The following is a 17,039-nucleotide window of genomic DNA, read 5'->3' as shown; positions in this document are numbered from 1 at the left end:
TCAATTATGTTTCACACTGCTGTGAGTCACAGTTTATGTTTTATGACTTTTTAAGGATTTTATCACCCCAGAACTTGTTTTATCATATTCATAGAATCATAGAATCATAGAATGGCTCAAGTTGGAAGAGCCCTTAAAGATTAATTCCAACCCCCTTGCCGTGGGCAGGGATGCCACCTCTAGATTAGGTTGCCCAGGGCCTCATCCAACTTGTCGTGAATACCTCCAGTGATGAGGCATCCACAGCTTCTCTGGGCAACCTGTTCCAGTGCCTCACCACATTCACATACATTTTGTTTAGCACAGGCACACGCATGTGCTTAAGTTAGAGAATCATAGAATGGTTTAGGTTGGAAAGAGATTCCAACCTAAATTCCAACTTCCAAAGAGGTCATCTAGACCAACCTGTTATCCATGGTTTAACCCACTATCTGTTCGAGTAATCTGTAGTAGTTCTTCCAAGGGGATTGTGTGAAGACATTCTTGTTATCAGAATGAGATCAAAATATAATCAAGGGGAAAAATCATGTAGAACAGGGAAACACATCTAATTGTGCTGCCAGGTAGTTTCATATACAGCTCAGTTTGTGCAAAATAGGAGTGATCTTTTCACTGTTCTTAGTTCTTCCTGGCAAGCATAGCCAGAACCTTTTGGCACAGTCAGTTTCTTCGAAGAATGTGCAGTTTGCTTTCAATGCAAGATTTTACTTTTCCAAAGGAAATATGTGGCCTTTATTTGGATTCTATATGGTCTTTTTTCTTTCCACAGTCTTTACAGGGGTTTTCCTTTTACTCAGTGAATCAATCTTTGGATTACATTTTATTCAGTTACTTAGTCTTTACATGGATTTTACTTTGAAAGTGAAGAGGTGGTCTGAGAAACCTCAGTCAAGTGCTGAGGTGAAGGATTTTCTAGGTCTTCTGTTTCATAGTTCCATTCTGCCCTGCTTATTCTTCCTTCCCAAAGTAGGAATCTATAGCATCTCATTCTTCTCCCCAGGTTTGCAGCCTTGTTCCCTCTTTTCTAACAACTCTTGTTTCTGTCAGGTCCCTTTGTAAATCATACATTCATTAACAGGGCATAAAATCAACTAACTTTCCGGTGTTGCTTCCTGCAGCTTTAGCATTTACCAGGTCCCTCTGTAAGTGCCTTAATGTTGGGGACAGTACAAGATAAGGAGGACTGAATGGGAGGACTGGAACAGGAAAGAAGAGAGAGGAACCAGAAGAAGTGCCTTTCAGCAGGATTTTTGTTGCTGGCATCTCTCTGTGTAACATGGAACCACACCTCAAGGAGACGCAGGGAGATTAAGGTCTTAGACCTGAATGACACTTGGAAGATATAGGGCACAAAAACAATTGCATCTTTGAAAAAGTTAAATGTGTTTTGCTGATGGCTGTGCAAGTTACTACTAGTGAACATTCTGTTTCTCTTTGTCAAGTGAAGAAGATTGTGTGTAGCGCAGATAAAAGAAGTTTATTCATCTGCCACCATGCTCTACAGAGAAAGCTGGCCAAGTTTACCCTCAAAAAGGAATCAATGATAAAGACCTGCTCCTCTTATTCATGTGTTTTCCTTTGTCCTTTATTGCTTTTCTTCTACCATATTTACTTCATTAATTCAAAGCATGCAGTCTGGAAAGTTCCATGAAATTGCCAGACTTATTCTCTCTGTTGGTTGAGAAGTCTTGGTGGCAATTCATATTCATTTCCCTTTCCCATTTACCCCTCCTTTCCTTAAGATATTCTCAGACAGATGGTTTAATTCAGGTGCTTTCTATTTTATGCTTTGCAATACATTAATCATAACAGTGACTAGGTGACACAGTTATATGAGAATTAGTCATCCCCTATTCATTAGCTCACCAGTAATTTGAGTTTTCTGACTCTCAGACTGATTTAAGAAAGTATCTAATTATCCTAGGAAAGCTTCTTTGAAAACATATGAAAGTATTTTTCAGTCCATTAAAACTCTACTGTGATTCTTCATAGATAATTCTTCCAATAGGTAATTGCAATCTATATTTAAATAATGGAAATCTATATAGTTGCTAGAACTTTATCCTTCTCTGTTGGAAATGTCTGAGGAGCCCCCAGGGATTCTCACAGAAACTAACTTTAGCTTACAAAACCTCATCTTTTCAAGCTGTCATTGGAGAGGTAGGTTTCTAAGGACCAGACAGAGAGGGAGCCTTCCTTAGCTGGTCTAATCACCCATTATGTTAGATGTTTGATGTGTCTGCACTTCCCTTGATAATAAACTCAGACACTTAAGTAGGCAGACTGAATTTCATCCTGCAGAGATGTATAAATAGAATCTCCTGCAATTTACTGGGTCTGGGGGAGAAGGTGTTTTGTATATGAGGTATGCTGAATTGTGTGCAGATGCATAACTGTATCTTGTACATGAAAAATTGTAGAGAAAGGTCTAGGGAAAGTTTTGTGCCAATATTTGTTATCCTGGTAGTACTCCAGTCCATTCCACTACCACCTTCCTATCTGTTCTGCCTGGCAGGTTACTGAGCCATGGAGACCACCTGTAGCACTGTTTAAATAATGAGAAAAGTGGTGAGAAAATTGTGAAAGTTCAGAGCTTTGCTGCGGATGATGCTTTAAGTCCCATAGAGTCTCACGGTATTAGGAACAGGTGCCAGTACAGAGGCAGCAGGCATGATGATACGAAGAGATGATTTCAATAGCAATACACTGGAAAAGTAGTTCACAAATTTGAGATTGTGATGCCAAGAGGCTGGTGTCCTGAAAGTATGACATTTTCAGTTCCAAAATGGGAACTGCTGCACAAGAACAGGGTACAAAGACCAAACAACCCACTAAGAGAATAGACCCCTCCAAGAAAAGGAAGAGAAAGAGATAAAAGAAAAAAAATAAAAGCTCTCTGCTATTGGTAGGCAACTCTGGAAATTGGACTAAGAAAGCAAGGGTGAAGCAAGATTTTAGTCTCAGTCCTCTGTGTTGTGTCCTCTGCACATGTTCTCAGGGAAGAACAGGGAACTCAGAAAGCAGTGCAAGAAAACATGCAGACCTGCAGTATGACAATGAACAAAGACATAGCACAGGGAAAGCTGAAGAGGTAGTTTTCAAGGAAGGCATGGAGCCTCACCAAAGCCTTCAAGCAGCTAATCAATAAAGGGATAAATGGATATTTCTTTTCATGTGGATAGAGGTGGCTGCTATGCCAGGTTTACTCATGAGGATGAAATGTAGAAAACAGAAGAATAAGTAAAAGGAAAACATTTCCTATACAAAAGGCTTAGTGGGGCTTCCAGCTGCAGACTGGGACTCTGCCCCCCCTAAGACTGAATGGAGGTGAGTAAGTTTATGTATTGCCACATCCCTGGAAGTGTTCAAGGCCAGGTTGGATGGGGATTTGAGCAACCTGGTCTGGTGGGAGGTGTCCCTGCCCATGGCAGGGGGTTGGAATTAGATGATCATTAAGGTCCCTTCTAACCCAAACCATTCTATGATTCTATATATAACTGCTTCATCTAGATGTATAGGAGAATACATACCAAATAATAACTTTCCCAGGAAGTTGTATCTCTGTTCTTCCTATGTGTCAGTATTTGGAGATCCTCCCCTTCCTTTTCAAGTGAATGAAGTGTCCCAGCTCTGATCTGACTCTGGTCGTATTTAGACAGAGCACCTGGGACTTAGTGGAAGAGAGAATGTTGAATCAGTTAAAAAAAAAAAAACAACAACAACAACATCTGTTAGAGAGCCAGTCATGCAGCACAGGTGGTTTGCAGGGTATACATGCCTTGCAAAACACCTCTCCTCTGGGTAGTTTTGCAAAAAGATAAGGGATTACAAAATAGGAGGTAATGTAATAGTAACCCCCCTCTGAGGAGTTCCTGGCAGCTGACCACTTAATGTCAGTGGTCCTAAGTTTGCCCAGCAGCCACATACATAAGGGGTGGCTAGCTGCTCGATCTTCCAGAGAACTTTAAAAATAGTAGCTCACACCAATGGTTTCTTATTAAATTGTGTTTACGAATAAGAAAAGTATATCACAAAGCTTAGAGAATGAAGGGCTTGATATATTAATTCTTGGCGCTGAATGAGATTTCTTTTAACTTCCTGTAAATGTCTACATTTTTTGTATTAAGAAGTATTATTTTTCATCCAGATATCTCTCTCTTTCTTTTTTTTTTTTTTTTTTTGGCTGTTCAGCTGTGTGAAAATAAATCATGTTACTATTAAAAGTGAAAACAAGATTTATCTCACTGGGGCATAATAAATCTTGGTTAAAATACAGTTTGTTTGTTTTTTTTTTTAATGCAATGATTCTGTGTTTGAAAAATGTTAAGGTTGTGACAAAAATCAACAAAAACCAGGAAATTCAAAGTTAATGTTGAATTGCATCCATAAAGCACCTCATTAAGCCTTGTATCCCATATGGAATCATATAGTTTCCAGAGACATGTGTAATTGTTCATAATATAAGGGCATGTCAAGGACAGAATCAGTGGATGTTCCTGATCCAGCAAAAAATAATCCTAGTGTTCACATGCTCTGTAATCCATGAGAGGTGGTTCCATCAAGACTCTAACAGTGAAGCACTCTGTTTAGGGTAATCTGGCAAAAAATAAAGCCCCAAGGAAACAAACAAAACCTTGAGTCAGGTTTCAATGCAAGGTGTATGGTGGGTTGCTCCATGCTGTTCATTCATTGTGCCTTGCTACTAGTCACAATTTTCAAAAATGACTTGGTGCTTTAGGATCAAATCAGCCTTTTGGCTGAAGGAGATTCATCTTGAAAAGATTAAAATTTCTTATAAGTTATGTCTTACAACAAGATCTCAGTAACCAAGTATTTGCACTGATGCACAGGCAAATGTGGGCTGGAGCCCTCTGAGGTTTCGTGTAGGATCCCTATGGGGCTGATAACTATCCCAGTGCTTCCAGAGTCTGTAGCTTTATAGCAAACCCACTGTGTGCGTGCACTGCCAGGCCTTGCACAAAGTTTTGAAAGCTCTTTGAAGTGAATTGGAGAGAGAATTTCCCAAATCCCCAAGACAGGGCTTACATTTAATTGGATTTTTATTTCTAGAAAATCAGATGGGGGGAGGGGAGAGAAAATATGAAAAAAAAATAAAAATCAATGTTCTGTAATTTCCTACCATGTCCCATATATACACATATAATTTGGGGTTCCACTTTCTTTTTACTTTTGCCCTTACATTTTGAATTGTGGGAAAAGATCCTCTGTTTATGAAACACACAGAAATGCTGTGTAGCTCCTCTGCTATGCCTGGGAGTGTTCTCCAGTAGGCCAGCTTATAAAGGGAGAGACTGGCTTTTTTATTAGGGAAAAGGGCAGGATAAAATGGTTTTGTTTTTAAAACCTTGCTTACCTTATTGTGTGAGGTATGTGGGGAGTCTAAAGCTTGAAAGGCTGCAGTAGTCCATGGTGACAGTACTATTGACTGTCAACTGATGCCAGGCTTCGAGGAGGGTCTTTGGGGTCAGGAGCCAAAGTGAGAGCCAAACATGGAAGCTGAGAGGGTATGTTCTTCCCTACAGGTCTGAGCTGAGCAGGCAGGATGGGAACAAGCATCTGTATGCTGTCCTGGAGCCAGAGTCACTGCTGGGAGCTCATCCCTAAATGGTAGGCTGCTGGGGCACCGTCTTAGCTGCTGGAGGGAAGAGAAAGAGTTGGAGGCACGTGCTAGCCTGGTGGAAATCTCAGGAGAGGAGACAGCAGCAGGGGAGCGCAGGGTGTGCTCCTACCACAAATGAAGTGGGCTGAATAGATTCAGGTGAATGTGGGCAGGACCTCCAGGGAGCAAAAGCCTTCTGTCCCATCCATGGGATGGGTGAGGTTTAATTTATATGTACATACCGAAACACTTTAAAGCATTTTTATATAAAATAAAAAACAACCAGGAAGAAGTAGCTCAATGTTGTCACTGGAGGTAATAACACTCATACCATGCCTGGAAAGTATGGGTAACCAAACTACACTGAAGGCTCCCAGAGGCCAAAGAACTTAAAGCAAAGAGGATTAGAGGCTTTCAAGCTTGCTGTCTGTTTGGGAAAGGAAACAAAAAAAAATAGAAGGGAAAATATTTTTGTTGCAAGAACTCTGAAAACCTCAGCTACTACTGACCACTTTCTAAAAGCCTGGAAGCGCTGCAATATTTCATCTAAAATTCTATCTGTTTGGATCCTGCCTGCCTGAGTCTGGATTTTATAAGTGTTTATTGAACTCTTTATAGGTATCTGAACATAATATGCTGAGCAACTGCACTCTGATTATCAAGATCCATTAAGCTGTCTCAAATCAGGAGCCCCAAAATTGAAATATCCAAAATCATCAGTCATTTTGAAAAATGTAGGCCATCTTTTTTCCTGTCTTTCCTCTTTGCTAGCTAGAGCTCTCTTTGATATATGGCCCTTTTACATTTTTACCCAGCAAAGAGAGATTAAGCTGTAAGAGAAGAGTCAGATCTGATTTACCTGTCACTCGGAATCAGCAGCTTTTGGGCTACAAAGTGTACAAAGCTCCTTTGAATTGACTGTCACAAAAGCAGTTTAACTATGTTTGTTGTCTTAATGTTTTATCAATACCATCAGTGTGTAGGCTACATTTTGGATCTAATGTATCTATAGACTAGCCTAATAGGCGGAGAAACATTCTAAGTATTTTAATGTTATTGGTTTAATTTTGATTTGAAGAAAATCATTCGGCCTTGTTTGGGATTTATTTCACTAGAAACAGAATTGGAAACACAGCCCCTGGGTACCTGCAGATAGTACACCATGGCCAGATTCAAAATCATTCCACACGCCCTTGGACTGTGCTGGCACAAATTGATTAGTAGTAGCAAGCAGATTAACACATGGTTGGTGCTGAGGTACCGCTTCAATTCAGAGCTCATTTGCCACCACTCATAACATATGTTTAGATATGCTATGCTCCTATATTAAATCTGTTGTGACTACTTAGAGCCCTAAAGCAAGTTGTAGGCTGAGTTTAAGCACCCAATATAGCAATATCGTCCACCCACAGACATGCTAAACAGCTCTGGGAGTCTCTAGGGCTTCCCCACTTAGACTTAATGTTTCCTACTTTTTCCTTAGATCTCTCTTTGGACCAATAACATCCACAAACCCAATTTCTCCATTTCTGTTCCCCCCCCCCCAAAAAAAGGATGTTTATGTTCAAACTGTCTCTTGGGCACTGTCCCTGATGTGTGCTACTCCTCTGGCAAGGGCCAAAACTTCGTGCCCATAATTAAACTTCCCACATGATTACCAGCAAGTGCCAAGCCTTGACACTGTGTTATTAAATGGTATATATACAGCCCTAGATGCTGCTGCAAGGGACAGGTAAGTGCTTGAGTGCTTAGTTTCTCCATGTACATTTTTTTATTCAAGCTAATTGTTTAAGGCTTTTTTTTTCTAAAGAATACAGAAAAAGAAAAAAAATCCTTTTAAACCTGGCTGACTATATAAGCCACCTAAGTTCACATGTAATCTTCTAGCGTCCTGATTTCCTGATGTGTTTAACTCCACAGCACTTTCTAAAGAACTTAAGTACCCATGTTCGTTCCAGTCCATCACCGGACTCAAGCTCCCTTACTCATTCCCATTCAGCATGTTTGAAAATCATATGATTTTTATTTTAGAAACTAAATAGCAAACCAGAACTTCATAGATTTGAATATTTTGATCACAGCTGTCTGTCTTGAAAAGCTTCTGACAATAACATTGCTAGTATTTAATTCTGCTGAATTATCAAACTGACAAATAATTCTCTCTTTTCACTTGTCCATGCCAAAATGTTGATTTTTTAGTAGGAAATACAGAAGCAACTGAGTTAATTATAGCCATGTTTAATGTTTATTAACTAAATCTGAGATTTAAATTTTATTGTACTTTGAAAATTGTAATCTTATTGAATAGAAAGCTTCTAGAAAAGGTTTTGCAGGCAGGAATGATTAGAAGAATTTAAAGTTACAAAAAAAAAAATCACCATCCTTTTAATGTGATCTCTACATTAATCTTGCCATTGTTGTAGTATGGCTATAACTATAAAAGCTTGTCTAGAGAAAGTGAAAATATTACACATTTACAATACCAGGTAAACTGAAATGCTCTAATTTTTGCATGTATGTGAATATATTAATTCCTCTTGTAGTTCCAGTTTAATATAGTGATTTTTTCCTCACTTAAACTGTTATATGGATCTCTGCATCGTGAGACTATACTCAACCTCAAAAGTGGCTGCATTCTGATGGTGAATGAAACAAGTCATTACACAGTTCAGTGTGTTAAAGTGCTCTGAGACCCTTTGGGAGAAGATATTATATATGTGTGTACCAGAGGTATTATTTCAAGGCAGCAACTCTGCCAAATGTTCAACTGAGACTGAAGCCTTACAGCTGAGTTGTTAACCTCTGGAAACAGGAGTTGAAACTGCATGTGCTGACCTAACCTTACCTCCAGGGGAGCAAATGGTAATAATGAAAAATTATGCAGCTTTCACCTCTTCTCTAAAGACAAAACAAACATTTTAAGCTTCATTTTATGCTCTTTTTCTCCACTTAATTGAGGCATGCTTGTTGGCAAAATAATAATTCTTGTGCTTAGTAAGCAGTATTTCAACCTTCTGACTCCCATTCAGCAGGAAAATCATGAAGGCAGGTTGCTTTCATCCTTGCTTTGTAAGCAGAAAAGAATTCATCTCTTGGCCTTCTCAGAGCCTGCGTCAAAGAATAAAACAAACATACAAGGTACTGATGCCGGATACCCGATAGGTTCCAGCATATAAAAACACAGAAACAAGCAAGGTGAGGAAAAGTGATCAGAGGTAAAAGATGACATAAAAATTATTGAAGATATATCATCTTTGGTTGTTATCTTTAAAGATGAGAAAAAGAGAGAAAATACTCTACAATTATTTAGTAGGTCATAAGAGAAAGAGCAAAACAAAACTTGTCATCCTTTCTCAGGCAGGGAGAACAGGAGAGCCTGTTCTGCTCCATTTATAACAAATCTGTACAAACTCTTGGAGGTAATTGTCACAAAGCAGCCTCATGGGGTGGACTGCATTTATTCATCAGAAGAGGTTATCACTGCATGTAACAAATGTTTTATTTCTTCTTCTCTGCATATCTGACTTACAAATTGAATGTGAGAGTCTGCTTGCAACTTCCAATAAGAGGGCCTTAACTACTGATTACTGAAATATAGTAAGATACGGCAAGGAAAATATTACTCAAATAATAGTATTTATCATGTTACACTCTCCCCTGAGCTTCCTCTTCTGGAAGGAAATGGATAGGTTAGTAAAAAGAAAATATGATAACTTTTATGCTATGAAATCAGTTAAAATAGAAAATAAAGCAAATAAATGCAAAATAATCATTACTGCACCATTTACATAGTCTGTAATCCTACCATGTTCACAGAGATACTACACAGAAAAGCATCATTCCCTTTCCCATCCCATCTTCTTCATTAGCTTCAGGTCATGAATCTCTTCACCTGCTCCTTTGCAAGTAAATTAGATCTTTCCCACTGCGTCTTAGCTAATTGCTAATACAATCCAGCTGGTTTTTACTGCCTTATTTATTTATTTATTTATTTATTTATTTTCCTTCCACAAAAGACACAGAAAAACGTGGACATAGATTAAAAAAGAATGCCTCTAGCCACAAAAAGACAAAAAGGATAGAAGAAAAGACGAGCAATCCCACGCACTCCTTTCCTGCCACTTTTGCTTTTTCATTCACCACCAATAACATCCCTTTCTGCTGTCAGCCCCTCAACCTGTCCCACTGCCAGTGGGGAAAGCTGGGGTAGGACTTCTTCACCATTTAGCTCTAGAGAGTGACAAAGTGCAGTTTTATGACTTGTGCAGCTATCAGAGGACTTCAGAGTGAGAAGAAAAACCCATAGCAGAGATTTAAAGAACTGTGCCTTTTCATCACTTTTGGGGTGGGGAGATTTGAGCTTGCCTGGTTACTCATTTACCAGGGTTTGCTTACCAAATATAATGTTCCCTGGTTAAGGGGACACCATCTGGGCAACAGAGAGGAAGTTCAGCCCCAGAAGCTGGTCAGTAGTTCCTGTCACCAGCCCTCAGTATGGCTGTTTCTCAGATGCCTGTATCCATGTGTCATAACAAGTCACAGAAGCAAACTATGGTTTGCAAATTTCATGTCTCAAAAAGCTGAAGTGTCTAAGACCAGACATAGTTGGTCCCTGGAACATCTCTACAGCAGTACTTTCAATCTGATTTGAAGATAAGGGTACATACTGAGAGGATGGTAAGTTTTGACAGCTCTCCATTTACCACAAATATTTGGGATCCAGTAACCTAAAGTGATCTCTCAGCTTCAGCCTGTTTTCTCCCAGAACTTAAAAAAAAAAAAAAAACCAGACTTCTTGCTGGTGTGTTCACTCTGTCCTGCTCCTATGTCAGCACTCCATCAGAAAGCAAACACAAGTCCTTTGTGAATTATAACACAATGTCACCATGATTTCACAAAGCTCTTAGCATCTTCTTTCCATAACTGAGGGCATACTCAAAAGTAAATAGTAAACTAGGGCAATTGGATTCTTGTTAATAAAATGTTTCATAAACCACATAGATCATCCAGATGAGTGGACTTTCTTGTCCTTTCAGGAAAAGACGACAAGAGGAAAAAAATAAAATAAAATAATAAAATAAAATAAAATAAAATAAAATAAAATAAAATAAAATAAAATAAAATAAAATAAAATAAAATAAAATAAAATAAAATAAAATAAAATAAAAAAGTCTAGTGACTTTTCAAACTCTTTGACAAAAAGTTTGGGTAAAGTTTAGATTTTTGCATATATTTTACTCCTTTATTGTATTTCATCAATCAAACCTGTTTTTCAAATTAACCATAATTACAATTAAATGGAGGTACCAGTATGGTGTTCTGTTGACTTAAGAAAATTGCATATTTTTATGTTATGGAAAGGCAAAAATCACAATCAGTATCAATTAGAACACTTTTTATTAATTAAACCGTGATTGTTAATAGAATCAAGCTGTTATTGTCAACAGCAAATAACTGTCTCTGCAGTAAATTCACTTACTCCAGCTGTGTCCAGAGACAGAAGCAGTGGCTTATTCTGACATGCCAATGGCATCTTCAGAAAGTCCCCAAGAGTCCCTTTTCCCACCAGGCATGCTTGTAGCCCTGAAGTCTTTTATTTTTTTGCAAAGAACAGCCACTGCTTCACCACACAAAGTCCAAGTTGTGCAGCCCCTTGCTGGTGCCCGTATATGCTGGTGGCCTCCTACACTTTTGTCTGGGCTTCAGTGTTCTGAGTTTCTCCATTCTTGGGGATCTGGTGGGACTGCTGATTTCTGGGAGTACTCATTTCTTTGGAGACCTCCCAGCACGTTACCTTTCCTCTCTTTGGCCTACTGTTTTCTGGTAACTGTATCTCTACTCACACACATGGATGACCAAAGCACATTGTCATGGTTTAGTAGGTAATATTGGTGGTAGGAGGATGGTTGGAGCAGATGATCTTGGAGGTCTTTTCCAACCTTAATGATTCTATGATTCTCACTCAGAAGGGGCTGTTCTAGCACCCTGAGCTCCCAGGCCACAGCAGAGCTTCCTCTGCACAAAACACTGATGCTTATTTATTTGTACTTACATATATGGTACACATGTAGGAAACATAAAACATGCTTATGTGATAAGAAACATTTTAAAGCTTTGAGTCTTGCATTTAGTAATATCTACAGGTGGTGACTGTAAAAGTTTTACATGATCCCACAAGAATATCCAATGCATTCTGTATATTATCCCTCCACAATGTTTGCTAAAAAGGAAAAGGAAATTAAAAAGAAAGAAAGAAAGAAAGAAAGAAAGAAAGAAAGAAAGAAAGAAAGAAAGAAAGAAAGAAAGAAAGAAAGAAAGAAAGAAAGAAAGAAAGAAAGAAAGAAAGAAAGAAAGAAAGAAAGAAAGAAAGAAAGAAAGAAAGAAAAGAAAAAGAAGAAAAAGAAGAAAAATAAAGAAAAAGACTCATTTATGTTTTGTGGCCAAGCTGAATCATCAAGCAGAAGAAAAGTTTACCTTTATTTCAATTTTATAGTTTATGTTACTTTTATCTGGGAACATAAATAACACTAGCTTAAATAATAATAACAATAAAAACAAATTATCTGAGGTGATACATTTTCACATTGCTCTCCACCATTTTGCCACCATGGAAAATCAGCCATCCTGTCAATATCTTTACATTACTGCTAAGACAGAAGACCAGAAATAGATTTTTCATATGTAATACATTTATGAAACTGGCTTTATTGGAATAAGATACTTCAAATCCCAGTGGTTAGCAAGATGCAGAACCTTAAAATATTCACTGTTTTGAGGTGGATTATTAGCTATATTGATCTTCACTTCAGTAAGCTTTTGGTTAAAAAAATCTGCATTTCAGGAAAGTAAACCCCAAATCTTCTAAAAGATAGACACTGTTTTATTTCTGAAGAATAATTTCATTGTTGTTTTTAATAGTGTTATGTTTGTTTGTTTTAATTGGTGCCAAAGGAGGGATAAAAATTTAGTTGATTTCAATATGACAGTTCATTGAAGCTACACAGAAGCTGAAATATCAGAAGTAAGCATGGCAGTAAAATAGTGATCATTATTAAGCAGATCTAATTTAGTCAAAACCAAAGTCTTCATGATTTTTTCTACAGTTATAGCAGGAAATCACTATGAATTTATGGTGTCAAGCTATGTCAGATCCACAGTATTTTAAATGTGTCAGGAATTGTAAAATCTTCAAGTGTTGCTCCAGCTTGCTAAGGATCTGTGATCAGGAAGATTTCTCCCCTTCTCTTTGCTGCTCAATTCTTCTGGCAGTTTCCACAGTAGGAATCTTTAAGAAAACTCAGAAATGCCACAAGCTACATTAAAAAAAAAAAAAAAAAAAAAAAAAAAAAAAAAGCAACATCTTTACTAACTCTGTTCCCATCTCTTTCTTTGCTTTAAGATATGATCATATTTCTTTTGGCTGTGTTCAAAGATTGGAAATGTGAAAAAAATCTGCTTGCAGAAACATTGTCAGAAAAGGCATATGTTGCATAGATCCCTAAAAACACTTCCAGTTACCCAAAGACAGGCAGTGCCTGCTGGGGACATATGTGTCTCAGGAATTCTCATATCCTCATACCTTAACCATACATAGCTACTGTAGTAACCCTGAACACTTAATAGCTGCTAAGCTCCAGAGCTCAAGACGATGTCCAAAACAGAAAGTTAAATGTGTTCTTAGTACCATAAAGAGGTTGGAGAGAGTAAAGATATATTGAAATTGTTTTTTCTCTTTCACTTCATCTGAGCTAAGATTTTGGTTATATGGACTGATGTGTTCTGCAGTCACACTGCTAGAGTTATCTAATTCCTCAGACAGCCAAGTTGTACTGCGGGAGACCTATAGTATGGCATCAAACTGATTGCTGGTAAAATGGGCTGTAAATTGTAAATATCAACCTTTCATGCTGGTTTTACACTTTGATAAGAGCTGAGATAATACATCTGAAATAAAATGTTTCTCCTTTTGCACTTGAGCTTTTTCAGTTTGTAAAAGCCTAGTACTTTTCAGGTCATATATCCTGCTCACTAAAGTGAGATATTTACTAATTTAGAAGGTGTTATCAAAAATAGTAAGAAATAAGAAATGAAGGAGATAGCAAAATAGTGAGACCTTTCCTGACATAATAATCTCTCAGGTTTTGACCCAGTAGAAAGTATTCTCTTCCTAATCTTGAGTGTGCTGGCAAAAGTTCCAAATAAGATATCAGGAAAGGCAAACATATTTTGGTGGTGGAAGAGATTGTGTTAACCTATCACCTTGTAATTTACTGAAATGCTTACTTTACTTGAAATGATTCTTCCTTAAAAGCCACAGTGAGTTTTGTCTACTATCTAGAGAGGGGGGCAGAGAGTCAAAAACTGATACCTTGGCATTCTCATCTAACAGACTGGAATTAAGCTGCAGGTATGATGTGGTCCAAGATTCTACTTTCATGTTCTCTTTGCATAAGATTTACCTATTGCTTAACTTGGATGCTAATAAATGCATTTAATCATGTCTGAGTAAATGATCGTTGTATTGTGTAAACAGTCAATTAGCTTCTGTAAGGTATTTTGAGATCCCTAGGGAAAAAGCACTATCACAAACAAAATGAAGACAATAGATTTCAATAAAATATTAATCAGTGCCTGTGATGATGACATTTTGTCACAAAAAATGCTTACTTTTCTGTGCTGCTCCCATAGACAGTATTCAGACAAGTAAAGGGTGCAGCTTTTCACAACAGAATTCCTCAATTGTCAAATGTTTGTCTTGATTTCAAACATTTTTCTTATTATAATTGACATGAGCAGCCTTTTCCTTTTTCTGCTTAGTTGTTAGCAGGTGTCATGGTGCTGTAGTATGAAAAACTAAAAGCTAAACATCATATTTTAAATATATGTGTACCCCATGTTTGTTGAAAATTATGCTGATACAAAAACACTAATCCAGAGGGCAAATTTGATGCAGATTCTACATAGAGACAATGACAAGGATGACTGCTGATATTAAAAGAAGTTCTGCAGGAAATAATTTTGATAAGTCACTTGTGGATGCAGTATCCTGGATGCAAATATCTTTTGGGCATCACCAGTCTGATGGATGAGGGGACATCAGTATATATTGTCTTCCCAAACTTCAGTAAGGCCTTTAATACTGCTCCCTGTAAGAACCTTATGGAGAAGCTGCTGAAGTATGGGCTGGATGAGCAGGCAGTGAGGTGGACTGAAAACTGTCTGAATGGACGGACCCAGAGGATAGTGTTCAGTGGTGCAAAGTCTAGTGGGAGACCAGTAATGAGCAGAGTATCCCAGGCATCAATACTTGTTCCAGTACTGTTTGACATCTTTGTTAATGATCTAGATGATGGGGTAGAGTGCATCCTCAGAAAATTAGCAGATAACACAAAACTGGGGGGAGTGGCTGATTCACCAGAGGGCCAGGCTGCCATCCAGTATGACCTTATCAGGCTGGAGAGGTGGGCTGACAGAAAACTCTTGAGGTTCAGCAAGGAGAAGTGCAAAGTTCTGCACTTAGGGAGGAACAATCCCACACACTATACTGGGGGCCACCCAGTTGGAAAGCAACTCTACAGAAAAGGACCTGGGGCTCCTGGTGGATGCCAAGTTGAATGTGAGGTAGCAATGTGGCCTTACTACTAGGAAGGCTAACAGTATTCTTGGCTACATAAGGCAAAGTATCACCAGAAGGTCAAGAGAAGTGATGTTTTCTATATACTGTGCTGATGAGGCCACACTTGAAGTCCTGGGTCCAGTTCTGGGTACCTCCGTACAAGAGAGACATGTACTGGATAAAGTCCCATGGAATGAAGGTGATTAAGGGACTGGAACAGCTCTCCCATGAGGAGAAGCTGAAAGAGCAGTTCAGACTGGAGAAGAGGAGGCTTGGGAGGAATGCTATCAATGTCTATAAATACCTTAAGGGAGGTACAAATTGGACAGAGCCAGGCTCTTTTCAGTGGTGTCCTGTGCCAGGACAAGAGGCAATGGACACAAACTGTCGCACGTAAGGCTCCCTCTGAACACCAGATGCACTTACCAGTGATGGAGCACTGTCACATGCTGTCCAGAGAGGCTGTGGAGTCTCCCTCCTTGGAGATCTTCAACAGCTGCCTGGACATGGTCTTGGGCAAGCAGATCTAGCTGTCCCTGCTTGAACAGAGGGGTTGGACATCTAGAGGTCCCTTCTGACCTCAACCATTCTGTGTTTCTGTGATTAAAGTACACTGGGTACACACACCATAGCCATCTGAACAGCACTAAGAATATTAGATCTGGAATTCTTCTGAATAAATTGTTGTTTTCTAGAGCTTTTTTCTTTTCTTTTTTTTTTTTTTTTCATCAAAACTGTGTTAATATACATTCTAACTTACTATTTTAGGTAACAGAGAATAAAAGCCTCAGAGCTATACTGAATATATCATGGCAGTACTCATGTGGTGTATTTCTTCCTTTAAAATACATTTGAACAATAATTCTATACAGTTAGAGGGACTGTCTAAAGTTAAGACAGAAAAAATGTTTTGTTTGACTTCTTGCATGAAACTAGCATATGCAAAAATGTTTTTGTCTGAAGTTTTTTACATGAGAACTATGTTCAATATATACAGGTCCCATATTTCTGTACAGGATTTTCAAGACATTGATCAGTTCACATAGTTTCACCCTCCAAACTAATGTCTGTTTCCCACTTTAGCATTTTCTTTCTTGAAATATTAGAATATGCTGAAATTTTGCAAGCCAAAGCACTTCTTTTTTGTCTTAATTAGAAACTGTAGGATTAGCTGCCTGAATATAAAACCATTAGGAGATGATAATGTCTTGATTACAAGCACTTAAGCTCCTATATGCATACACGTTCATCAGAGATTTTAGAAAATGCATGAAATTTTGGAACAGTTGCTGGTTCATCATGATAATATTAAAGATATAAAAAATAATAATTAAAAAAACTGAGATTTGCAGTATTTATTATGTGAATTTAAAATCATATTTTACCTTTATTATTAACATGTGTGATATGCATATATCTACTTATACCTTGAGGAAATTTCCAGTCTTTTGTCTTAGAGTACAGTGCACTTTCTGCTCTTCATTCTCTATAGCTCGTGTCCATCTTCTTGTTAACTTGGTTCACTTATCACCAAAGGAGTTGGCTCCATTCTTGGGTCTTCAAAGAGAGAGCTTGTCTTTCCAGAATCTGGACTGTCACTCTTCCTCTCCATTCCCAACACCTTAAGGTTCTGGTGGAGCGTCAAAGAGCTGTTGCTACATATTTGGTATTTTCTTTGGCATTGTTCTGCACTGGAAAACAATTCTAATCAGACTATGAAGAACATCCATGACTAAATGTATGACAATAGATCATTAACCACAAAAATCACAAGGGAATAGTGAAGTTCAGTGCCCCACCTTG

The 17,039-nt window shown here is 38.2% G+C and overlaps 1 long non-coding RNA gene across 2 annotated transcripts; it reads right to left on the bottom strand.

Moving 5' to 3' along the window:
- Positions 1–11,000: 11,000 nt before the first annotated feature.
- Positions 11,001–17,015, bottom strand: LOC119715687 (uncharacterized). Of its 2 annotated transcripts, none has more exons than XR_005263019.2 (3): positions 16,664–17,015; positions 15,663–15,775; positions 11,001–12,933 (listed from the first exon to the last, which is right to left on the bottom strand). It is a non-coding gene; the product is annotated as an uncharacterized lncRNA (long non-coding RNA). The 2 variants fall into 2 exon arrangements; XR_005263020.2 differs by having other exon boundaries at positions 15,663–15,772.
- Positions 17,016–17,039: the final 24 nt, after the last annotated feature.

The sequence above is a fragment of the Anas platyrhynchos genome, chromosome 2 (assembly GCF_047663525.1).
Source record: "Anas platyrhynchos isolate ZD024472 breed Pekin duck chromosome 2, IASCAAS_PekinDuck_T2T, whole genome shotgun sequence".
Classification (NCBI taxonomy): Eukaryota; Metazoa; Chordata; class Aves; order Anseriformes; family Anatidae; genus Anas; species Anas platyrhynchos.
The sequence above is the reverse complement of the archived record's forward strand: the minus strand, read 5'-3'. Positions and strand labels throughout refer to the sequence as shown.